General features: G+C 51.2%; 1 protein-coding gene and 1 pseudogene across 5 annotated transcripts in view; one reads left to right on the forward strand and one right to left on the reverse strand.

Moving 5' to 3' along the window:
• Positions 1-25,896, forward strand: part of LOC137618667 (zinc finger protein ZFP2-like) — a 155,351-nt gene that overhangs the window by 11,974 nt on the left and 117,481 nt on the right. Inside the window, exon 1 of one of the 5 annotated variants that reach the window (XM_068348805.1) lies at positions 19,322-19,387. The exons of the other annotated variants lie outside the window; for them this stretch is intronic. The gene's annotated coding sequence lies outside the window, so the exon portion shown is untranslated. Of the gene's footprint in view, positions 1-19,321; positions 19,388-25,896 lie in introns of those variants that run through there. 5 annotated transcript variants of the gene reach the window in all.
• Positions 10,549-10,667, reverse strand: LOC137619354 (5S ribosomal RNA; annotated as a pseudogene).

The following is a 25,896-nucleotide window of genomic DNA, read 5'->3' on the forward strand; positions in this document are numbered from 1 at the left end:
ATTGAGCCTAAAGCTTTTGAATGAGGAAAGCGGGCTGGCGGTGTGGGGGGAGCTAAGACGCCCCATACTGCCAGCCAACCATTCAGCACTACTGCCTGGTTTTCTTTCTCTATGGCTGTTTCAGTTGCGCTTAAGTGAATTCCTATATTAAATGATTACGGGTTTGTATAGCTAGGAAAAATACGATTTAGGACAAATTGTCATTTTGCAGGTACATCCCGCCTTCCTAATGGGTGAGTTACCCCTAATAAATAGCGTAGGTTTCTATTCCAGTTATGGAACAAATGACAAATTCGGAGATAATTTGTGTTTTTCTTAACGAAACAAACCTTTAGCTATTTATACAAACTTATCCGCCAGCCCTATCCCTCTTGAAATCCTATCTCCAATCAAAGTGAGGTAAATCACCGGTGTGTGAGTGGGAGTGGTAGCAAGCTAATCCCCCTACCTCCGCTAACTAGCGGGATTGGTAGTTTAACCCTCGGTAGATTTTAATGGCTCTTCTTTTTAGCTTCGCTAAAAGTAATAACCCCTAATAAATAGGTAAAGATTTGTATTCTTTGTAAAAATACAAATTATCTCCAAATTTGTCATATTTTCAAAAACAGTAAAGACTTCAAAATATATTCCATATATAAATTATAAAAAGACTTATGTCAGCCTGTTAACATAAAAACATTTGCTGTAAATTTGAACTTTTGAAGTTCTACCGATTCAACTACCCGATTAGGAAGATTATTCCACAACTTGATTACAGCTGGAATACAACTTCTATAATACTCAAGATAGAATAATGTATTAGGTAATTCTAAGGTTTTCCCTAGGTCCCCATGCCTAGTATAAAATCAAGGGGTGGTGCCCAGTGCCCAGTTCATTCTTGACTGTTTACATTTTTCCCAGATCTCTGGGTACTCCATTGTTTGTTCCGTAACTGACATACAAACCACGCTATTTAATAGGGGTATTACTTTCGGCGTAGCTGAAATGACGAGCCATTAAAATTTAACGAGGGTTTACTACCCACACCACTAGTTAGCGGGGGTAGGGGAGGGTACCTTGCTACCCCCCCGCCCTCACACACACCTGTGCTTGAGCTCACTTTGCTCTCGGCTCGGATGGTAGACGGACGTGTCCTCTCTCATCCTCGCCTCTCTCTTGGCAGCCATTAATGCTTTTTTGCTTTTTCTTTAACAAGTTTGTGTGTGAAGTTGGCCTCTGCGATTATGCGCACTTGTCCTGGATTACCCGACTGCCCCTGCGGAACATTTATGTCGGTGGTCGAGACAGACCCTCACACCCTTTGCCCTTACTGTAGAGGCCAACGGTGTGATAGTAATAATAAGTGTGGTGAGTGTAGGGAGTGGTCTACCTCCCAGTGGGAGAGGTTTTCTCGGCGACGTAAGAAGTCCAGGCGGGATATTTCTCCTTCGAAGGTTTCTTTGAAAGGAGAAAAACCCAAGGACTCTTCTTCCGTTGCCCAAACCTCCTCCGAAGCTCCCACTCAATCGGTCTCTTTCGAGAGACCGTCGAGTGGTAGCGTAGACCATGGTTCTGTTTTCCAAACTCGGGGTTCGAGAGATGGCATTGCCTCCCCTAGCAAGGCAGCTCCACCTCTTCCCCCGGGGGAGGATTTGTCATTAACCAATCTTTTTCAGCTTTGGTCTTCCTTGGGGCTCGAGGGTTCGCCCTCCAAGGAAGCATTACTTGACTACATCTGATTGGGTGCCGTTGTCAAGCAATCGCCAACTTTGGCAGAGGTTAATCCTCTGTCAATTGTTGACGTTGTGGTGTCAGAGGTATCCAATGCGGTATCTCCTAATACCTCTGCCTCTTCACATCCCGCAGTAGCTGAAGGCTTAGTTTCTCCCGTGTCTGCTCAACCTACAAGGGAGAAACTAAGTCCAACAGTCTCTCCTGCTGGTGTTTCTTCCCCTTGGGGGAGTTCACTTACAGAGACTCCTCTTCGGAGGACTGCAGAAGTTCAGCTTGCTGATCCAACGGCCCCCAGAGGGCGCATCCGTCGCAAGGCTCGCCTTCCTCTTCGCCAGAGAGGCCTTCCTTCACCTGCGGTGAGGAGGCGCTTCTTTGGTTCATCACCATCGTTGCAGTCCGCCGCAGAGGAGCCTCGTCAGCGTTCACCGACTGTTCCTGCTATGGTCCTGGACCTCTCAGCGGATCGTTCGTGATCCCCTTCGGTGGAAGGTCGTCCTTTCAAAGGACACGTCGACCTTCCACCCGACAGACCTGCTGACCTGCCGTCGCCGTTCCTGAGAGCTGATGTGCGTTACGCGCACACGAAACCTGACTACTGTACCATGCTCGTCAGGCATCGAATCATATTACGGGGCATCAAGGGCGTACGCATCATCGCGCGCAAACGTCCCTTACGCGCCATGATGGGCATGCGCGCCAACGTTCTCCTGTGCGCCATCAACCTCCTGCGCGCTAGCAACCTCCTGCGCGCCAGCGCTCTCCTACGCGTCAGCGCTCTCCGATTCATCAGCGCTCGCCAACGCCCCAGCGCTCTCCAGCACGTCAGCGCTCTCCCGCGCGCCAGCGCCCATGCACAGCTATCTCTCTTGCGCGCCCACGATCTTCGGATCTGGGAGCTGTTGGGAAGTCAAAAGACTTCGCCTACGCACCAGAGCTCGCCAATGCGCTGACTGCTGTCTCCAGCGCGCCATCCCTCGCCATCGCGCAGTTGCGCGCAGTCACCCTCTTGCGCCCACGAGGATACGCGCCCGCGCCCATCCTCTCCTGCAGTTGCGCGCCACCATACTGACGCGCGCCCACACGCACAGACTCCAACTACGCGCCCGCGCGCCAGGGGTATCTCTCCTGTGCGCGCGTGCCCTACGACATCTACTGGGGCCTGCTAACTCTGACCCTGCGCACCCACGTGCGCGCGAACATTCACCCCTACGCGGGCGTGCAATCACTCTCCTGCGCACTCTCCTGTGAGCCCACAGTCTCCTGCGCGCGCTCCTACTCACCATCACTCTCCTGCGTGCCCTCGCAATCGCCCGCGCGCGCACGCACGCGCATCAGCAGTCTCCCGCGCGCGACCCTGGGTATTCTCTATCGCGCAAGCACCATTACGCGCCCCCGCGCGAGCGTTAATACCCTCCCACACGCGAGGCTGCTGGACAACGCACGGCAAGGTCGAGAGCTAAGTTGTCTCCTCGTAAGCCTTTGAGGCAAGTTCCTTCACCCCCCCAGACTTTTTCTCCTTCCTTGTTGGAAGAGGATTTCCCATCCTCAGGGGAGTCATGTGAGGTGAGACATTCCCCCCTCGCATCAATGAGGGAAACCCCACCTCGCGTTGAAAAGTCTTCTCGGGTAGGGGCGGAGAAGAACTTGCCACCGTCTATGTTAGAGTCTTACATCCTTCCCAGGAAGGAGTCGAAGGACTCAAAGACAGTGCCAAAATCCTCGACAAGACTTAGGACGGAGCCAGCTAGTCACTCGCAGAACGTCCGCGAATCTCCCCAAGAAGAGCCTTTGGGGACAGGAGACTTCGCTGCAAGTCCGACATCCGGAGAACTACAAGAGTCAGAGCATGCATCTTGGCAGGTCCTGACTCTTATGAGGGCTCTCAATGGGTTTGCCGACCCAGAGATTCTCCCTCGAGAGGGCAAAGACACGGTCTAGGACCGTGTATTTGGCACTCAAAAACCTTCTAAGGCCAGTGCTGCTCTGCCCTGGTCTCAGGGGGTTAAGAGTACCAGGGACAAGATCGCTGTCCAGCTCTCTGAGTTGGCCTCCTCCAACTGATCCAGTGCCGGCAACAAGCTTCTCCCACCTCCTCGCGTACAGCAGAGGAGGTACTTCGAGATCCTGGGGGAGCCTTGTTTAGCTTTTCCTCTCCACCATTCATTGGAAGAGCTTACCAGGGGAGTCCCTCTTGAGAGACTCTCCAACCGGCAGGTCTCGTTCTCGGCAACCGAGATCCTTAACCAGGAGAAGGTTGCGAAGTGTGCTATACAAGCCACTTCTTGGCTGGATATCCTGTTAGGGAGCTTAGGTATCCTGATACGCTCTGAGGACTTCTCCAAAGAACGTACCAGGAAAGCTATGGAGACGTTCCTCCTCTCACGCACTCGCACGATCGAGTTTCTGGCCCACCAAGTCTCGAACTTGTGGGCGAGCACCATCCTGAAACGTCAGGATGCGGTGGCTGAGAGGTTCCATCAGAAGGTCCCTAGCACCGAGATAAATAGGCTCAGGCATTCTTCCTTGGAAGGAACGAACTTATTTGAGCCTAAGGATGTGGAACAGGCTGCTGAGAGGTGGAAGGAGTACCACCAAGACTCCCTCCTGCATAGGGCTTTGACATACAAGCCCTATAAGCCTCCAGCATCCCAGCAGTTCCGTCCTACCAAGACCACAAAATCGACAGTAGCAGCAAAGACAGTGGCGTCTAAGCCCTTTTCTGTCAAGGACAGGAAAGGCAAAAAGTCCTCCAGGGAAGGTAAGAATCCTGGAGGGAGCAGCCGAAGCCGCAAACGCTAGGATTGGCAGTCCCCCTGCATGCCCACCAGTGGGGGGATGCCTACAAAGTTGCGCAGACAGGTGTCAGCAACTCGGGGCTGATTCCTGGACAATTTCCGTAATCAGTCAGGGATATCGCGTTCAGTTCACAACATCTCTACCTCCTCTGACGACGAATCCAGTGTCGTTGAGCTCCCTTGCCATGGGATCAGCAAGGGGGCAAGCCCTTCGGGCAGAAGTCCAGACCCTGTTGAAGAAGGGCGCTCTCCAAGAGGTCGTCGACAGATCCTCAGGCTTCTTCAGTCGACTCTTTCTTGTAAAGAAGGCATCTGGAGGCTGGAGACCAGTCATCGACCTCTTGGCGCTGAACAAGTTTGTCAAACAAAGCCCGTTCAGCATGGAGACCGCAGACATGGTCAGACTAGCATTGAGACCGCAAGACTTCATGTGTACACTAGATCTGAAGGATGCGTACTTCCAGATCCAAGTCTATCCGTCTTCAAGGAAGTACTTTAGATTCAGCCTAGACAACAAGGAGTACCAGTTCAAGGTGCTGTGTTTCGGTCTCTCCACAGCACCGCAGGTTTTCACCATAGTGTTCACCCTAATATCTTTGTGGGCACACAGGATCATCATCCGTCTCCTCCGTTATCTGGACAACTGGCTGATCCTAGCAGACTTGGTGTCATCCCTTCTTCAATACCGGGACAAACTTCTGGGACTTTGCCAGGATCTGGGGATCATGGTAAATCTCGAGAAGTCCTCTCTGCTTCCCACTCAAAGACTGGTATACCTAGGCATGATTATAGACACCAATCTCCACAAAGCCTTCCCATCAGACGGCAGGATAGCAAGGCTGAGGAAGGTCGCAAGCCCTTTTCTCAGACGAGAAGAACTTCCAGCCCAATCGTGGTTACGTCTCCTCGGTCACCTTTCATCTTTGGCTCGTCTAGTTCCCAACGGTCGCCTCAGGATGAGATCCCTCCAGTGGTGGCTCAAGTCCCGGTGGAATCAAGGTTACGATTCCCCGGACGTCATGATCCCTATGGGACCTGCGGAACAGATGGACCTCCAGTGGTGGGTGAGAGACGAGAACCTACGAAGAGGAGTGGATCTTCTCGTCCTCCCCCGGATTTGATGCTGTTTTCGGACGCCTCAAAGAAAGGGGGGGGGGTCCACGTACTGCACTACACGACTTCAGGCCTGTTGTCAGAATCAGAAAAGTGCCTCCGTATAAATCTTCTAGAGATGAAGGCCGTCTTTTTGGCCCTTCAACAGTTCCAACAATACCTGGCGGGTCACTCTGTGGTGGTAATGAGCGACAACACCACAGTAGTGGCTTACATCAACAAACAAGGAGGTACCTTTTCGAAGCAGCTATCCCATCTTGCAGTAGAGATACTGAGATGAACCGAAATCCACTCGATTCCTCAAAGAAGGGGGGGGGGGGGCCACGTACTGCACCACACGACCTCAGGCCTGTTGTCAGAATCAGAAAAGTGCCTCCGTATAAATTTTCTAGAGATAAAGGCCGTCTTTTTGTCCCTTCAACAGTTCCAACAATACCTGGCGGGTCACTCTGTGGTGGTGATTAGCGACAACACCACAGTAGTGGCTTACATCAACAAACAAGGAGGTACCTTTTCAAAGCAGCTATCCCATCTTGCAGTAGAGATACTGAGATGGACCGAAGTCCACTCGATTCCACTATCGGCTCGTTTCATTCCAGGCAAGAGGAATGTGCTCGCCAACAATCTGAGCAGAGCGTCTCAGATAGCGAGTACCGAGTGGTCTTTAGATCATCTAGTAGCCAACAAAGTTCTGACTTTGTGGGATTCCCCGACTGTGGATCTGTTCGCGACAGCGTTGAACTTCAAGCTTCCGCTATACTGCTCCCCAGTCCCGGATCCCAAGGCTCTCTGGCAAGATTCCTTCCAACAATGGTGGGACAACATCGACGTTTATGCCTTTCCTCCGTTCCGTTTGATGAGGAGGGTACTCAACAAGACCAGAACATTGGTCAATCTTTCGATGACCCTCATAGCTCCGCTATGGCATCATACGGAATGGTTTCCGGACCTTCTGCAACTCCTAACGGAGCTACCGAGAGAGCTCCTTCCACGACACAATCTAATCGGACAGCCACATGCCAACATCTTCCACAAAGCCGTAGCTTCGCTACGACTTCACGCCTGGAGACTATCCAGCATCTCCTCACTGAGAGAGGATTTTCGCAACAAGTTGCGGTCAGGATGTCTGGACATCTGCGAAAATCATCCGCAGCTGTCAACCAGGCAAAGTGGAAAGTCTTCTGTGGTTGGTGTCGTGGAAGGGGTATCTCTCCACTCGATGCCACTATTCCAACAATAGCGGAGTTCCTCGTGCATTTCCGGGAGAAATGCGCCTTTCAGTCTCGGCAGTGAAAGGCTATCGCTCAGCCTTAAGTCTAGCCTTCAGGCTAAAAGGAATGGACATTTCTTCTTCGCTGGAACTTTCCCTACTCATACGAAGTTATGAACTTACCTGCCCTCAGTCGGAAGTGAGACCTCCTCCTTGAAACGTGGTTCGAGTTCTCAGGTCTCTTAAGAGACCTCCCTAAGAACCATTACGCCAGGCTTCAGACTGCCACCTAACTTGGAAAACGGTGTTCCTACTAGCTTTGGCTTCGGCCAAGCGTGTTAGCGAACTTCATGGTCTCTCGTATGACATCGCCCATTCAAGGGGATGGGGGGAGTTAACGTTTAGATTCGTCTCTGAGTTTATTTCTAAGACTCAGAATCCGGGAGTAGCGGACCCTCGGTTCGACTCCTTCCAGATTTCTAGTCTCTGTTCTGTAACAGATGACCCAGACCATCTCCTACTATGCCCAGTAAGGAGTTTGAGGCTATATCTTAAAAGAACGGCTGCAGTCCGTCCTCATGTGCCAGCTTTATTCGTTAGCACAGGGAGGACTAAGAGGAGGGTCACTAAGAACACCCTCTCGGCATGGATTCGTAGGGAGATTCATCTGTCCCTGAATCCAGACCCTCCTCCATCACGTCACCCTAGAACACATGATGTCGGGCGTAGCTACGTCTCTGGCCTTCAAAAATGACAAATTCGAAGATAATTTGTATTTTTCCTAACCATACAAACCTTAGCTATTTACATTGGGTTTACCTTTTAGCGTAGCTGAAATGGCGAGCCATTAGAATTTAACGATGGTGTATTACCCCCGCGCTAGTTAGCGGGGGGGTAGGGGAGTGGTAGCTAGCTACCCCTCGCCCCCCTCACACACAGGTGAAGCTCACTTTCACTTAGAGGTAGGTCTTGTCTTGGGGGGACAGGGCTGGCGGGCAAATATGTGTAAATAGCTAAGGTTTGTATGGTTAGGAAAAATACAAATCATCTCCGAATTTGTTATTTGTTCCGTAACCGAAATACAAACCACGCTATTTACATTGGTTGACTTACCCCTTAGGTAGGGTGGAAAGTCCCCAGCCATACTGGCTTTGGCTTTACCCGGGGACTCAGAATCCGAGTGAGTCACACTCGAGAAAAGGAGTCCCTGCACCTCACAAGTTCCTTGCTCCGCAAGGAACTGTGTGGCCTACATAAGCTTGTATGTGAAGGATGAAGTGTGACCCGTCCTAGGCAGTTGACCTGGAGTTCCAGAAGGAACTCTGGGTTAGGACGTTCCCAATACCACCTCGTCAGGGTATGGGGGACGCGACAGTATTGACTCAATACTCGGAACACAAGGAAGCATGGTTTACCTGCAGAGGTTTGAGGTCAGCTATGCAGAGACCAGGATGCTGCTTCCCAGTAGAGGGGATGATGAAGAAAGAAGTAAGGGCCAGACATACTTCTTTCGTTCATGAAGACTGAAACCTGATAACAATGCCCTCAACCTTCTGCTACCTGTCCAAAAAGGAGCCTGAGGTTAGACCAGCTGTTGTGTAGCCACCACAGAGCGATAGAAAACGTATCGAAACTCCTGTGGGTCGCGCCCTGCAGGAAGCGGGCTGCGAAGGTCATTAGACGCTTCCAGACTCCAGCTTGTAGCACCTGCGTCACAGAGTAGTATTACTCGAAGGCGAGGGACGTTGCGATGTATCCGACATCGTGCTGTAGGGCGACGTGATGGGGGAGGGTCTGGAGTCAGGTCGAGATGAATGTCCTTGAGTCTGAGCTGAAGAGGTATACTGGTGATTCTTCCCCGTGTCCTTCTTGTGCTCCCAAACCGGCAGCAACTGAGGACAAACTGCAGCTGTTCCCAAAGCTAACCTCTCGATTCCTTTACTGGCAAGAAGGAGAAAGTTTTGGGACATCAGATACAGAATGGTGACTCGAAATCTTGAAGGAATTGGACCGAAGGGCCGGGACCCCAAGATTCTTAGTCTAGCCAACAACTCAGGAGCGAACCTGAATGTTGCCTTCCCCCATTCCTTAGAAAGGGCGGAGTCGTACGAGACCAAGAAGATTGCTTACACACTGGCCGCGGCCAGAGGTAGCAGGAGCCCCAAGACGGAATACGATCAGAGGCCTGACGTAAAGGGTCTTGAGAAGATCTCTTAAGGGACTAAAAAGTCCGAGCCATGCTCCAAGTTGGAGGTCTCACTCCGACTAGGGCAGGGACGTTCGCAGCTTCGCATGAGCGAGGAAAGGTCCAGCGGGAAGAAAAAAGTTATTCCTTTAAGCCTGAAGGTCAGGGAAAGGCCAAGCAACAGGCATCACTGCCGAAAGCGGAAAGGAGTTTCCTCCCGCCGAAAGGCAATAAGATCGTTATTGCTGGAGAAGAGGCCTCAAGGGAGGAGGTATATCTCCCACGACACCAACCACCGAAGACTCTCCACTTTGCCTGGAAGACCCCTGCGGATGACTATCGCACATGACGCGACCTCCGTCCCGCGACCTCCGTCCCGCGACCTCCGTCCCGCGACCTCCGTCCCGCGACCTCTGTCCCGCGATCTCTGTCCCGCGACTGTAGCGGGTTGTCTCTTCTTGAAGAGGAGGCGTAGTGTCCCCAGGCAAGAAGCCGAATCGACGCCCCGGCTCGTAAAAGATGTTGCAGTGTGGTTGTTTGAGTAGCCTGTGCAGTGGGAGAAGCCCTCCCGGGAGTTCCGTCAGGGGAAGCAGAGGGCCCGGAAACCGTTCCGCACATAGTCCCAGTGGAGCTCCCAGGGCCATTGAAAGGTTGACAGACAACCTGGTCTTGTTGAGACCCATTCTCAACAGACAACAAAGGAGGGAAGACGCAGGCATCGATGTTGTCCCACCATCACCGGAATGCATCTTGCCAGAGTCTCAGGGTCTGAGACTGGGGGGAAGAACAGCGGAAGCTTGAGGTTCCAAGCTGTCGCGATTAGGTCCCCCAGACCAGGACTTGCTGGTTACTCAAGGCCAAAGACCCCCAGGTACATTCTCTCTACGAGGCTCTGCTCGGATAGTCGGAGAGAACATACCTCTGCCCGGAATGAGAGAGCCGATGGTGGTATTGGGAGTATCTCAGATCATCTCGGTATCACTACTGCAAGATGCGAAGGTGTGAAAATGCGTCCCCTGCTGGTTAGAACATGCCAGAATCATGAAGTCGACGCGCACGGAGCGACTCGGCAGGAGCTGTAGGATCTGTAGAGGGGCCAGACTACGGCCCCTAAGTCTGCCTGAATGATGGAGAGGTACCCTTCAGGTCCTGACCATAGGCCTGGACCGGAACATGCCCCCCCCTTTTCTTTGACGAGTCCGAGAACAGCATAAAAAATGTGGGGAAAGGACGAGAATATCCACTACCATCAAGAGGTTCCATAGGTCAACACCCATTGCAGGTCTAATCGTTCCGCTGGTCCCATAGGGCCAGAAAGTCCGGTTAATTGTTGCTTTGAAACCACCGGAACTTGGGCCGCCCCACAGGGAACTTATCCTGAGGCGACCGTTCGGAACTTTAGACGGGTCAATGAGGAAAAGAGAACTAGGAAACGTTCCAAGGTAGGGCTGAAAGCTCCGCTTGACTGAGAACAGGTACTGCGACTCTCCTCAGCCTTGCCACAGTCAACTGAAGGGAAGGCTCGGAGGAGGTGGCAACAGAATCTGGCGTCCCCAGGCGGTCACCCATCCAATTACTGACCAGAACCGACGTTGCTTAACCTCGCTGGACGGACGAGAAGCGGGGTTTCCAACGTGGTAAGGCCGTTGACTCAATATCATGGCTATATACTCCAGATGTTGAGGCAGAAGAAGAGAAGGCTCCTAGCAAAATACCATGAATCCCCACTCATGGTAAGCATCCGGAAGCTTGTCCCAGCGCTGAAGAAGGTCGAACCCGAGCCTACCGGAGTTGACCAGACCTCCAAAAGGCAAAGGAGGCGGAAGCCTGCACCTGAGCGGCCATGAGGAAAGCAGGGAGAGTTCTCTGGGGAAAAAACCTGCGATGCCACGGCGGGATCGCCACACTGCATCTTAAGCAGGAATACCTGTAGTCTAGGCTGAACTCCACGAGCTTCCTGGAAGATGGATGGAATGGAAACTGAAAGTACCTGTCTTTCCGATCCAGGGCCTAAGAAGTCCTGTCGCCTCGTTACCAGTCTGATCGATTCTGCTGTTCCACGCTGGACGAAGTTTGTTCGACAAACTTGATCAGGGCTGAGAGATCGACTACGGAACTCCCGTCTCAGATACTTCCTTAAGAGAAGGATCGACTGAAGAAGCCGGGGGGTGAAGCCGTCGACGATCCTATGGAGGACCTTCTCCCCAAGCATGGATCATTTTGCCCAAACGGGCAAACTCTTGCCGACCCTATGGCATAGAGGTTCAGAGACACTGAATTTGCTGACAGAGACGGCAGGCGCGATATCCTTGGCTGATCACAGAGATCGTACCGGAATGGGCATCGGGAAGCTGTCATCCGGATGAGTAACCTTAGGCATCCTCCCAGCGTGAAAGGGGTGGGTGCCAATCCTAGAGTTCGTGAACTCTGCCGCTCCCTCTAGGACTATGCCCCCCCCCGGGAAAGCCTCCCATGCCATCTGTTCCTGACAGAAGGGAACTGCAATTGGACACCTTGTCTTAGTTGTCGTAGCCGGTCCGATAACTTAGGCCGACGTGGCAGAAAGAAAGAGGCGCTGGAGCCCTGCAGGGTCTGGAAGAAAGCGCCTTGGAGGAGTGAAAACGGAAGTCGACTTCCTCCGCGCAGCCGCTTCCTATGTCTCTGTCCTTGGGCACAAACAAACTCTTCTCAAGGATGGAAGGGTGTCTGAGATTGTCAACATCCACGGATGAGACACCCGAAAGGAAGCCCTCGGTCATTGCATCCAGATGGTCCAACATCGAGCTTGCCCGCAAGTTCGATACTTGACGACGAAACGCCAAGGTGCTTGAGCCCGAGAAGAGGAAAGTACCTATGACCTTCCTGTAGCTTCCTTGAACAAAACCTCGGGTCGCAACCGAGGAGGGAAAGGACCTGGTAAGCCCCTTTCACGAGATGGAGAAGAGGAAGGGGTAAACCAGTCACCCCTTGGCCGATGGAGAAATCTCGAACGGAAAGCCCCCCGCCAAAAACCCTTCCAGGGAATGACGGGGAAGGGCCAACCCAGGTTCTGGAAAGAAGAATGTTGCTCAGACCTCCCTGAAGATTCTTCTTATTCTTGCATGTGCCATGCTCTGCGTTTACGGGGTGAGGCCGTGTTCTGGAAATACGCTCCAGAAGACTCGCCAGGCTGGCCATGCTGCGAAACCCCAATGGGAATCGCGGTCGCAATCGCCCTGGCGCTCGCGCAAGGGTAAATCAATGATCTGCGCGTGGGCGAACGTGGAAGCGCCCATGCGCGGGCACGCATGAATGCAAACGAAGGTGAGCAAAGGAGCGCAGGAGGGCAAGCGTGGTAGGAAGGGCGAAAGCTGGTGGTCGGCGAGCGATAATCCATAGGCGAGCAATGGATACTGCAAGAATTAAGCCGACGTTCGCGCGATGGAACACCGTCAGTTCGCGTGACGGAACACCGTCGGTTCGCGTGACGGAACACCGTCGGTTCGCGCGACGGAACACCGTAGGTTCGCACGACGGAACACCGTTGGTTCGCGCGACGGAACACTGTCGGTCCGCGCGACGGAACACCATCCGTCTGCGCAATGGAATACCGTTGGTTCGCGCGCGGGCGAACATTGGAGAGCATATGCGCGGTCGCGCATGAGCGTAGGCGTGCAGGTACGTGGGCGTGCGGTCGCGCGGGCACGTGGGCGTGTGGCCGCGCAGGCACGTGGGCGCGCGGGTGAGCGTAGGCTATCGGAAGACCGATGACGCGTAGAAGGGCGATGGCGCGTTGACGAGCGATGGCGCGTTGACGAGCGATGGCGCGTTGACGAGCGATGGCGCGTTTTGGCGAGCGATAGCCTGTAGGAGAGTGAAGGCGCGTTGTCAAGCGATGGCGCGTCGGCAAACGATGGCTCGTCGCGAGCGGTGGTGCGTTAACAAAACGCTAGCGCGCAGGTGAAGAATCGCGCGGGCGCGTAGGCGATTGCCAACGCGAGAGAGACAAGTGATGGTTAGCGCGCATCGCGCTAACAGAAGGCGCGCAGGTGCATCAGGAAGGTGAGCGCTGAAGCAAGCTGTTAATCAGGCGATCCTAGACGGTCAGAAAACCGTTGGCGCCCATTGATGCGTGGCAAAGAAGGGCGCGCAGATGTGCGCTGGCGATTGAAGAAAGCTGGCGCACAGAAGGACAGAAGTAAAGGTGAGCGGTGGGGAGCAAGAAAAAGATCTACGGCAAAACTCAGCTACCGGAGATCGTGGTCCACAGCAGGCGAGCGCTAGATCGCTACTGATGGTGTTATGGGGAACTGACACGCGTGGCAGATCGATGGCGATCGTTGACGTGTAGGAGATCTCTGACGAGCAGGTGAACGTTGACGCGTCTAAGGTCGCTGGCGAGCTGTTGATCGCTGGCGAGCAGAAGGCAACGCGTGGAAGCCTGCGCGTAGAAGAAGAGTCCTTGACCCAGACCTGAACCGAAGTTTTAGATCGCGAGGGCGAACGTGGGCGCACAGGGCGCGTAACAGGAACCAACAGGAACAGCAGAAATGATCATCATGAGAGCGCTGACGAACAGGAGAGCGCTGACGAACAGGAGAGCGCTGGCAAACAGGAGAGCGCTAGCGATCAGGGAAGCGCTGATGAGCAGGAGAGCGCCTGTGCGCTAACACTGAGCAGGAGCAGGAGAGCGCCTGTGCGCTAACACTGAGCAGGAGAGAACACAGCAGAAGGGCGCGCAGGGGAACCCTGATATGCAAGGGAAGAACCCCCGTGGGAGGCAACCCTTTGCTTCGAAGGGAACGTTGTCCGTTGGGAGACTGATGTCTGTCGGACGACCGTTGTCTGTCCGCTGGGAGACCGATGTCCGTCGGAAGACCGTTGTCTGTCCGCTGGGAGACTGATGTCCGTCGGAAGACCGTTGTCCGTCGGGAAGACCGTTGCCCGTCGGAAGACGAGGTCAGACTGCTGTCCATCTGCACCAGGGGCGGAAGATCAAGAAGAAGGAGTTGTAGGCTGCATACGGAGATTCAAAAAGGCGCCTCTTAGCACCCTTATAGGGAGATGGGAGGCCCTTACGACGAGGTGGACGGTGAGCCTTACGGCGAATGAGGCCAACAGCAACAACAGCAGAAGAACCCTCCGAAGAGGAGTCTCTATGAGTGTACTCTCCCGCGAACGAAAGAGAAACACTTCGTAGAAGAGACTGGTCAGCCAGTGACCTAAAAGGAGCAATCCTCCGAAGAGGGGCTCCTGCAGTTGCCCAGCCCCTTGAGCGAAATTGCAGGTGTGACCGCTCAGCACCAAGAGCATAGTCGCACGAAAAAAAGGCAAGAGTAGAACCCCCAAAAGGGGAAAACTCAAGCCTGGACAGGAAAAACTTCCCTCGGAAGGAAAGTTACCAACCCAGCCTGAGAGTTCTAAAATGAACTGGAGAGCTGTCAATCGTCACGGGAGTACTTCCAGTAGAAGGAGACACGCCCTTGACGAAAATCCACAGGGGAGGCAGCAACAGCCGAATCCCCAGGCCTCAACAAGAGAGCTCACACCGTTGCCATATTACAGAAACGAACTAGATCGGTAACTGTAAAAAAATAAAACAAAAATCATTAGTACACATTCATTCCCCCGGGAAGGCTCCGAAGAGGAATCCCGAGGGAAAGGAAAACAAGAATTACACAACAGGCACGTGCCCTCACAACCACTTACACTCACGGAAGGAGAGCTATAACCAAAACAGAATTATAACAATTATAATTATGTAACTATGTAATTATGTAATTGAAAAATGAATGAACACTAAAGAAAGAACGAAAACCCCGAAAGGAATCGTTCTACAAAGCTGAAAAATTAACAAATACAATTAGATTCATAAACTAATTGAGACAAACGTACGGCGTAGCAACCCCCCCACACGGGAAGGAAGCTACAAAGGGGTAGTAACATAGTAAAAGGGTGAACGACCTCAAGAGAGAGAGAGAGAAAGACTGCAGTCAAACTCGATCGCAACCCATAAAATTACACCGTGGTGGCCTAAACTGCCGAGGGCTCCACGGAGATATCGTACACTACACACATCTCTGAAAAGGAAACTTACTGATTTCTATACTCAAGTATATATACAAACATGAAAAAAATGTTTACATATATATTGAGTAAAAGAAAAGTAAGTGATTAAGTAAAGACAAAACAAACAATGACTGCCAAGCGAGGACAAAGACAGACACGTCTGTCCCAGTCCGAGCCAAAAGTGAAAGTGAGCTTCACCGGTGTGTGAGGGGGGGGGGGAGGGGTAGCTAGCTACCACTCCCCTACCCCCCCCCGCTAACTAGCGCGGGGGTAATACACCCTCGTTAAATTCTAATGGCTCGCCATTTCAGCTACGCTAAAAGGTAAACCCAATGTAAATAGCGTGGTTTGTATTTCGGTTACGGAACAAAGAATTTTTCAGTGACGCAGGTTCTACAAGCAGGGGTGTGGAAGCGTCAGACAACGTTCACAGCCCACTACCTGCAAGACGTGACCCACAGGAGGCTCAATATGTTCTCTATCGGCCCTGTGTTGGCTGCACAACAGCTGGTTTAAAACCTCAAGCTCCTTATTGGACAAGTAGCAGAAGGTTGAGGGCATTGTTACCCGGTTTTAGTCTGCATGAATGAAAAGGTTTGACTGGCCCTTATTCTTTTCTTCATCATCCCCTCTCTTGGGGAAAGCAGCATCCTGGGTTCTCTGCATAGCTGACCTCAAACCACTGCAGGTAAACTATGTTTCCTTCTGTTCCTAGTATTAAGCTAATACTGTCACGTCCCCATACCCTGATGAGGTGGTATTGGGAGAGTCCTAGCCTAAAGCTTCCATCTAAAGAACTTCAGATCAACTTCCTAGGACGAGTTACACTTTGTTATACCTTCACACACAGCTTGCGTAGGCCGCAGTCCTTGCGTAGCAAGGTTCTATCGAGGTGCAGGGACTCCTTATTTCTTGGGTGCTGACACACTCAAATAACGAGCCCCCGGGCAAAGCCAAAAAGCCAGTACTGGCTGGGACGTCCACCCTTCCTAATGGGTGAGTCACCCCTATTGAATAGCGTGGTTTGTATGTCAGTTCGGAACAAATGACAAATTCGTAGATAATTTGTATTTTTCCTAACTATACAAACCTTAGCTATTTAATCAAACTTGCCCGCCAACCCTATCCCCCTTGAAGTCCTACCTCCAAGCAAAGTGAGCTCAAGCACAGATGTGTGTGAGGAAAGGGGGGGTAGTAACAAGCTACCCTCCCCTACCCCTGCTAACTAGCGGTGTGGGTAGTAAACCCTCGTTAAATTTTAATGGCTCGTCATTTCAGCTACGCCGAAAGTAATACCCCTATTAAATAGCTCTGGTTTGTGTAGTTAGGAAAAATACAAATTATCTATGAATTTGTCATATTTTTAGTGTAGTGGGAAGTTAAAGTGTGGACGTCCTTCTGACACTAGGCAATGTGTGTGCTATGTCCGCCCACAGTCCGCAAACCACTGCATAATTTTTGGTGCACAGACCCAGGAAACACTTAACCTTTGGATATAGCATGGGTGTAGACTAAGGGCAGAAAGTTCAAGATGAGCCATAGTCAAGTTGTGGAGGGCCTCATCTCAATTGTCAGAGACCTAGTGACTCGGGTGAGATCCCTGACACTCCAGGTAGCGGCGCTAAAGAATGTCGAGTTGTCATCAACATGCCACGTTGCCACTAGGGTTATAACCACAGTGACCACCAGTGCCCCTTCTATGTTCCCGGCTTGGCCAGATGTCAATGGTCTGGCCATTCTAGTAACTGGAGGGGGGACCAGTGATGGGAGGTCTCCAGCCCCCTCCAGGGTTCTCAACGGTACTTCCCCCCCTGTACCAGGATTCTAGGAGTGTCCTGCTTTGAGTGTGCCTCTTGCCTCCTAGCCTGTTCTGTCAACCAACATTTTTAGTTCACCAGAGACTTCAGGAAGTGGACTAGGGAACAGTTCTTGGTTGATCAAGCAATGTCCGGCAGACCTGAAAAGAGTCTAGCAGCTACGGCTGAGGCAGTTCTTGCCGAGACGCCAGACCAAGAACAATACCAGACCAGCCATACCCGAAATTTTGACTTTGTCGCAGGAGTCAACCAGTGAAGATTCTGGTAGTGAGACTTCTGGTGACACTTCCAGCTCCTGTTCCAGTGTCAGTTCACCTGATAGTGTTTCAATCGACAACGTCCAGTCCCTTCAGTCAGACCACCGTTTGACCTGTTGAAGGCTCTTGACTCCAGGAAGAGCCCCAAGCCTGGGATCTTCCAGCTAGAAACTGTGCCATTAGGTATATCGCAGGAAGTTACGGTCGGTGGACCGGTGAGCTAGGAAGGTACCATAAAGGGGAGATCAAAGAGGCTTTCTCAGCAATAGTGGGTCTGAGATCTCGTACTGTACCCAGATATGACTGCCTCCAACCGTTCACCTGCACCGGACCGAGTTTACCCACGCACTCCTCCTCGACCTGTCCCCAAGCCTATACCTGTTTAAGTGCACTTGCCACCATCGCCCACCCCAGATATGTCTCCGCAGTTCCAAAGGAGGTACTGTACTTGGTGTAAGAAACAAGGGCATCATCTGAATGAGTGTTGCAGACGCCTCAACCTACTCTGTGGCTCGGCTAACCACCATGTCACGCAAAATGGGCAACAGGCACCCACAATGCACAGATCACCTGTCCAGAACTCAGCTACTGGCCACAGCCCTGGGAAGGAAACCCCTTCTGTTCAGACTCTTGGGTGGAAGGCAGTACCTGTGAACGCTAATCCGACCCCGTCGTCCTACTCTAGTTCGACCAGTAGCAGGGAGAGCCGAAGTTGGAGTGAATCCGGTGCTTCTTCTGGGTCTGTTGAAAAGAAGAAGAAGAGCAAGAAATCAAAGACTTGGAAGTCATCTAGAACCGAGGAGTATGATAAGACATTAAACATCAGACCTCTGGTATAAATGATGGGGCTACATTGAAGAAGGGTGTGAGTGCTAGGAAGCTTGCTCCTAGTAATATTTTTTCTGTTCAAGCTGTTTCCTTTCATAAGATGTCACACGTTCCAGCCTTTAGTTTATTTTTTTTTCTCCTAATGCTCAAGTTAAAGAAAGAGATCTTACCCTAATCAAATTTACATATTTAAGAGGAATTCTATAATAATTAAGGACTCTCCATAAAATTGGATGGTGCACATCGTCACAGAGCCTATGATGTCGGGCGTAGCTACTTCTCTGGCCCTCAAGAAGAACTACTCTGTGACGCAGGTATTGCAAGTGGCCGTGTGGAAACGCCAAACCACGTTCACCGCCCACTACCTGCAAGGCGTGACACACAGGAACCTCGATACGTTTTCTATCGGTCCTGCGGTGGATGCACAATAGCCGGTTTAGTACTTCAAGTTCCTTACTGGACAAGTAGCCGAAGGTTGAGGGCATTGGTTACCCAGTTTTTAGTCTGAGTGAATGAAAGGGAAAGTCTGGCTCTTTTCCTTTCTTCATCCTACCCTCTCTTGGGGAAATCCGCATCCTGGGTCCTCTGCAGAAGCTGACCTCAAACATCTGCAGGTAAACCATTGCTCCCTTGTGTATCCTAGTATTGTCCCAATAATGTTGCGTACCCATCCCCTGGCGAGGTGATATTGGGAATGTCTCGGTCTCCTCGGTTATTCCCTTCAAGTCTCAGAATAACCTTTACCTTGACAGTCACATTGCTAGTTTCTCATCACACACAGTTTGCGTTGGCAGCAGACCATGCTTAGTAGGTCTAGTGAGGTGTTAGGGTCTCCTTATTGTCGCACTAATCCCTCCACAATAGGAAGTACCCTGGGTAAGGCCAAAAAGCCAGATTGGCAGGGACATCCATCCTCCTAATGGGTGAGTCACCCCTATAAATAGCATTGGGTTGTATTCCAGTTACGGAACAAATGACAAATTTGAAGGTAATTTGTATTTTTCCTAATGATACAAACCTTTGCTATTTATACATACTTGCCCGCCAACCCTGTCCCCCTTGAAGTCTTAGCTCCAAGTAGAGTGAGCTCAATCACAGGTGAATGAGTGGGAGGGGTAGCAAGCTATCCCCCCTAGCCACCGCTCACTAGCGGGATGGGTAGTTAACCCTCACTAAATTTGGTGGCTCGTCCTTTCAGCTTTCACCGAAAGTATACCCCTATAAATAGCTAAGGCTTGTATCGTTAGGAAAAATACAAACTACCTCCGAATTTGTCATTTCCATAACAACTGACGTAAGTGTGATGCCTCTGTAATTATTGCAATCAGTCAGGTCTCCTTTTTTTTACATTTTTCAGCAAGACTCCTGACTCTCATTCATCAGGTTTAGCCTCCTCATGCCACATTCTACAAAATAATCTTGTAAGTAGGTAGTAGGTTGGCCAGGGCACCAGCCACCCGTTGAGATACTACCGCTAGAGAGTTATGGGGTCTTTTGACTGGCCAGACAGTACTACATTGGATCCTCCTCTCTGGTTACGGTTCATTTTCCCTTTGCCTACATACACACTGAATAGTCTGGCATATTCTTTACATATTCTCCTCTATCCTCATACACCTGACAACACAGATTACCAAACAATTCTTCATCACCCAAGGGGTTACTGCACTGTACTTGTTCAGTGCCACTTTCCTCTTGGTAAGGGTAGAAGAGACTCTTTAGCTATGGTAAGCAGCTCTTCTAGGAGAAGGACACTCCAAAATCAAACCACTGTTCTCTAGTCTTGGGTAGTGCCATAGCCTCTGTACCATGGCCTTTCACTGTCTTGGGTTAGAGTTCTCTTGCTTGAGGGTACACTCGAGCACACACTCCTATCTTATTTCTCTTCCTCTTGTTTTGTTAAAGTTTTTATAGTTTATATAGGAGATATTTATTGTTGTTACTCTTCTTAGAATATTTTATTTTCCTTTTTTCCTTTCCGCACTGAGCTATTTTCCCTGTTGGAGCCCCTGGGCTTATAGCATACTGCTTTTCCAACTAGGGTTGTAGCTTAGTAAGTAATAATAATAATAATAATAATAGTCTGGGAGTCACTTCATTTTCAGCCAGTATCATCTCAGCAGTTATTCCATCGTATCCAGGGGCTTTTCATCTTGAGTTTTTCAGTGATAGCTTCGACTTCAAACACTGAATTCATTTATGGGCACATCAAGGTCTTCTGAAGCCTTAGATATATCAATCAAATTATTCCCTTTGTATCTTCTATTCATAACCTTACTAAAGTGTTCCATCCAACTTATTTCTTCATACTATGTTTCTGGTATGGATGGTGTGAAAGCTGAGATGTTGAAGGAAGGGGGTGTGACTGTACTTGAATGGTTGGTGAGATTGTTTAATGTGTGTTTTGTGTTGTCAATGGTACCAGTAGATTGGGTTTGTGCATGTATTGTACCACTATATAAGGGTAAGGGAGATGTGCATGAGTGTTGTAATTCAAGAGGTATTAGTTGTTGAGTGTAGTTGGAAAAGTGTATGGTAGAGTATTGATTAATAGGATTAAGGATAAAACAGAGAATGCAATCTTGGAAGTACAGGGTGGTTTTAGAAAAGGTAGGGGTTGTATGAATCAGATTTTTACAGTTAGGCAGATATGCGAGAAATATTTAGCAAAAGGTAAGGAGGTGTATGTTGCGTTTATGGATCTGGAGAAAGCATATGATAGAGTTGATAGGGAAGCAATGTGGAATGTGATGAGGTTATATGGAGTTGGTGGAAGGTTGTTGCAAGCAGTGAAAAGTTTCTACAAAGGTAGTAAAGCATGTGTTAGAATAGGAAATGAAGTGAGTGATTGGTTTCCGGTGAGAGTGGGGCTGAGACAGGGATGTGTGATGTCGCCGTGGTTGTTTAACTTGTATGTTGATGGAGTGGTGAGAGAGGTGAATGCTCGAGTGCTTGGACGAGGATTAAAACTGGTAGGCGAGAATGACCATGAATGGGAGGTAAATCAGTTGTTGTTTGCGGATGATACTGTACTGGTAGCAGACACAGAAGAGAAGCTTGACCGACTAGTGACAGAATTTGGAAGGGTGTGTGAGAGAAGGAAGTTGAGAGTTAATGTGGGTAAGAGTAAGGTTATGAGATGTACGAGAAGGGAAGGTGGTGCAAGGTTGAATGTCATGTTGAATGGAGAGTTACTTGAGGAGGTGGATCAGTTTAAGTACTTGGGGTCTGTTGTTGCAGCAAATGGTGGAGTGGAAGCAGATGTACGTCAGAGAGTGAATGAAGGTTGCAAAGTGTTGGGGGCAGTTAAGGGAGTAGTAAAAAATAGAGGGTTGGGCATGAATGTAAAGAGAGTTCTATATGAGAAAGTGATTGTACCAACTGTGATGTATGGATCGGAGTTGTGGGGAATGAAAGTGACGGAGAGACAGAAATTGAATGTGTTTGAGATGAAGTGTCTAAGGAGTATGGCTGGTGTATCTCGAGTAGATAGGGTTAGGAACGAAGTGGTGAGGGAGAGAACGGGTGTAAGAAATGAGTTAGCGGCTAGAGTGGATATGAATGTGTTGAGGTGGTTTGGCCATGTTGAGAGAATGGAAAATGGTTGTCTGCTAAAGAAGGTGATGAATGCAAGAGTTGATGGGAGAAGTACAAGAAGAAGGCCAAGGTTTGGGTGGATGGATGGTGTGAAGAAAGCTCTGGGTGATAGGAGGATAGATGTGAGAGGCAAGAGAGCGTGCTAGAAATAGGAATGAATGGCGAGCGATTGTGACGCAGTTCCAGTAGGCCCTGCTGCTTCCTCCGGTGCCTTAGATGACCGCGGAGGTAGCAGCAGTAGGGGACTCAGCATTATGAAGCTTCATCTGTGGTGGAAATGTGGGAGGTTGAGCTGTGGCACCCTAGCAGTACCAGCTGAACTCGGCTGAGTCCCTGGTTAGGCTGAAGGAACGTAGAGAGTAGAGGTCCCCTTTTTTGTTTTGTTTCATTGTTGGTGTCGGCTACCCCCCAAAATTGGGGGAAGTGCCTGGGTATATGTATGTATGTTTTTATAAAAGATCCATCTCTCTTTTTGATGGGTGTGTGTTTCTTCTTCTTTGAGCTTGTGGAGATTTCATTATTAATTTTATGAGCAATTCTTATACCATATCCAGCTCCTTGAATTCATAGCCTTGTCAGCCTCATCTGTTTTACTGTAAATATTCTCTCCAGTCATTTCTGGCTTTTCTTTTGACCTCACTATCATTACTGGAATACTTAGCATACTTTACCTTGTAATTGTTCCGTAACTGACATACAAACCATGCTATTTAATAGGGGGTATTACTTTCGGCGTAGCTGAAATGACGAGCCATTAGAATTTTAACGAGGGTTTACTACCCCACCGCTAGTTAGCGGGGGGTAGGGAGGGTACCTTGCTACCCCCCCCTCACACACCTGTGCTTGAGCCCACTTTGCTATCGGCTTGGGTGGTAGACGGACGTGTCTGCTCTCATCCTCGCCTCTCTGACAGCCATTAATGTTTTTTTGCTTTCTCTTCTACAGATTTGTGTGTGAAGTTGGCCTCTACGATTATGCGCAAATGTCCTGGATTACCCGACCGCCCTTGTGGTATATTTATGTCGGCGGTCGAGACGGACCCTCACACCTTGTGTCCTTACTGTAGGGGCCAACGGTGTGATAGTGATAATAAGTGTGGTGAGTGTAGGGAGTGGTCTACCTCCCAGTGGGAGAGGTTTTCTCGCCGACGTAAGAAGAAGTCCAGGCGGGATATTTCTCCTTCGAAGATTGCTTCGAAAGCAGAAAAACCCAAGGACTCTTCTTCTGTTGCCCGAACCTCCTCCGAAGCTCGCACTCGATCGGTTTCTTCCGAGAAACCGTCAAGTGGTAGCATAGACCATGGTTCTGTTTACCGATCTCAGGGTTCGAGAGATGGCATTGCCTCCCCTAGCGAGGCAGCTCCACCTCTTCTCCCAGGGGAGGATTTAAATATTAATGTTAATACTTCTGATTTATTCCAGCTTTGGTCTTCCTTGGGGCTCGAGGGTTCGCCCTCCAAGGAAGCCTTGTTTGACATTATCCGGTTTGGTGCCGCTGTCAAGCAATCGCCGACGGTGGCAGAGGTTGATCCTCTGTCTATCGTCGACGTTGTGGTGGCAGAGGTATCCGATGCGGTATCTCCTTATACCTCTGCAACTGCTCAACCTGCTGTAGCGGAAGGTTTAGTTTCTCCCTCTGCTCAACCTTCGAGGGAGGAACTAAGTCCAACAGTCTCTCCTTCCGGTGATTCTCCCCCACGGGGGAGTTCACTCAGAGAAACTCCTCTTCGGAGGATTGCTGATGGTCAGCTTGCTGACCCAACGGCCCCCAGAGGGTGCATATGTCGTAAGGCTCGCCTTCCTCTTCGCCGGAGAGGCCTTCCTTCACCTCATAAGGGTGTGATGAGGCGCCTCTTCGGTTCGTCTTCATCGCCGCAGTCCTCCGCAGAGGAGCCTCGTCATCGATCTCCGACTGTTCCTACTACAACCCTGGACCTCTTTGCGGATCGTTCGCGATCCCCTTCGGTGGAAGGTCATCCTTACAATGGGCACGCCGACCTTCCACCCGTCAGACCTGCTTACCTGCAGTCGCCGTTCCAGGCTGCTGATGCGCTGTGGGCGCCAACTAAACCTGTTTTTATAAAACAGGCACCGGTCCCTTCGGGGCAACAAGGGTGTACGCGCAAATTAGCGCACACGTCCCTTACGCGCCAATTAGCGCACACGTCCCTTACGCGCCAATTAGCGCACACGTCCCTTACGCGCCATGCCAGACATGTGCGCCAACGTTATTCTGACCTCTCTGAGGTTTCGGAGATAGCGCGTCAGCGCTCTCCTGTTGCTGTTATAGCGCGCCAGCGCGCACCTACTGCCAAGGTTCCTGATAAAGTGCGCCTGTGCTCACCTGCGCGCCAGCGCTCACCTGCTTGCCAACGCACTACTGTGCGCTCTCAACCTACTGTGCGCCATGCGCGCCAACGTTCTCCTGCGCGGCCGCATTCACCAACACGCCAGCGCTCTCCTGCGCGCCAGTGCTCTCCCCGCCAACGTTCTCCTGATCTTTGGATCTGGGCGCAGTAGGGAAGTTTAGAACTTCCCCTACTCGCCAGCGCTCTCCAATGCGCCAGCGTGCCGTCTGCCTGCACCTGCGCGCCATCCCTCGCCAGCCTGCACCTACAAACGCCTATGAGGATGCGCGCCCACGCCCATCTCCCACAGCAACTGAACATCGCCATCCTGATGTGTGCCCACAAGAGGCGCGCCAACGAAGGCAGGTTCCAGCTGTGCGCCCGCGCGCAAGAGATATCTCTCCTGCGCACGCGTGCCCAACGACATATTCTAGAGTACATGGTCTCTCGCCCGCACAGGCTCTTCATCCTGACCCTGCGCGCGCGAACATTCACCCTCGCGCGCGCGAGTGCGCAATCGGCTTCCTGCGCACTCTACGATGTCTCCTGCGCACGCCCCTACGCGCCATCACTCGCCCGCGCGCCCTCGTAATCGCCCTCGCGCGCGCACATCAGCAGTCTCCCGCGCGCGACCCCGGGTATTCCCTATCGCGCGAGCGCCAGCACGCTCCCCAGCGCGATCGTCAATACCCTCCCACGCGCGAGGCTGCAGGACAACGCACGGTAAGGTTGCCATCGCCGCATTCCCCCCCCCCCCCCCCCCGCAAGCGCAGAACAGTGCACACGCCGGTAGGGGGGAAGGTTCCAGAAAAGTCTAGGGATATTTCTTTATCTTCTTTTTATTTACAGGCGAACCCCTCTATGGAAACTCCTCCCAGGGATCAGTCGATCCCTGTCCCTCAAGAGGGAGTGTCTGACAGCGCAGCCGTCAGCCAGCTGCCCTGGTTTGGGGCTCTAATCAGAGCGGTCACGCAGGCTTTCAAGCCTGTTCTCTCTGAGTTAGGCCACAAATTCTTGGCTGCATCTACTCTCTTGAAGAGAAAAAGAGAAGTTTCGGACGCGGGGACTTCTCCGAGGACGAAGCTGTCTCCTCATAAGTCTCCAAGGTAGGCCCTCTCCCCCCCGAGACTTTTTTTCCCTCCCCTTCGGACGAGTATTTTCCATCCTCAGGGGAGTCGCGTGAGGTGAGACGTTCCTTCATCGCACCGATGAGGGAAACCCCACCTCGCGTTGAAAAGTCTTCTCGGGTAGGGGTGGAGAAGAGCCTACCTCCGTCGTTGTTGGAGCCCTGCATCCCTCCCAGGAGGGAGTCGAAGGACTCCAAGACAGTACCGAAGTCCTCGTCAAGCCTTAGACCAGAGCCAGCCAGTCACTCGGAGAACGTCCGCGAGTCTCCCCAAGAAGAGCCTTTGGGGACAGGAGACTTCGTTGCTAGTCCTTCTGGAGGAGAGCTACAGGAGTCAGAACATGCATTCTGGCAGGATCTGACCCTTATGAGGACTCTCAATGGGTTTGCTGACCCAGAGATTCCTCCTCGAGAGGACAAAGACACGGTCTTGGACCGAGTTTTTGGGACTCAAAAACCCTCTAAGGCCAGTGCAGCTTTGCCCTGGTCTCAAGGGGTTAAGAGTACCAGGGACAAGATCGCAGTCCAGCTCTCTGAGCTAGCCTCCTCCAGTCGATCCAGCGCCGGCAACAAGCTTCTCCCACCTCCTCGTGTACAGCAGAGGAGGTACTTCGAGATCTTAGAGGAGCCTTGTTTAGCTCTTCCCCTTCACCATTCCTTGGAAGAGCTTACTAAGGGAGTCCCTCTTGAGAGACTCTCCAACTGTCAGGTCTCATTCTCGGTGACTGAGATCCTTAATCAAGAGAAGGTTGCGAAGTGTGCCATGCAAGCCACTTCGTGGCTGGATCTTTGGTTAGGGACCTAGGTATCCTGATACGTTCGGAGGATTTGTCCAAAGAACATACCAGGAAAGCTATGGA

The sequence above is a fragment of the Palaemon carinicauda genome, chromosome 25 (assembly GCF_036898095.1).
Source record: "Palaemon carinicauda isolate YSFRI2023 chromosome 25, ASM3689809v2, whole genome shotgun sequence".
Taxonomy (NCBI): Eukaryota; Metazoa; Arthropoda; class Malacostraca; order Decapoda; family Palaemonidae; genus Palaemon; species Palaemon carinicauda.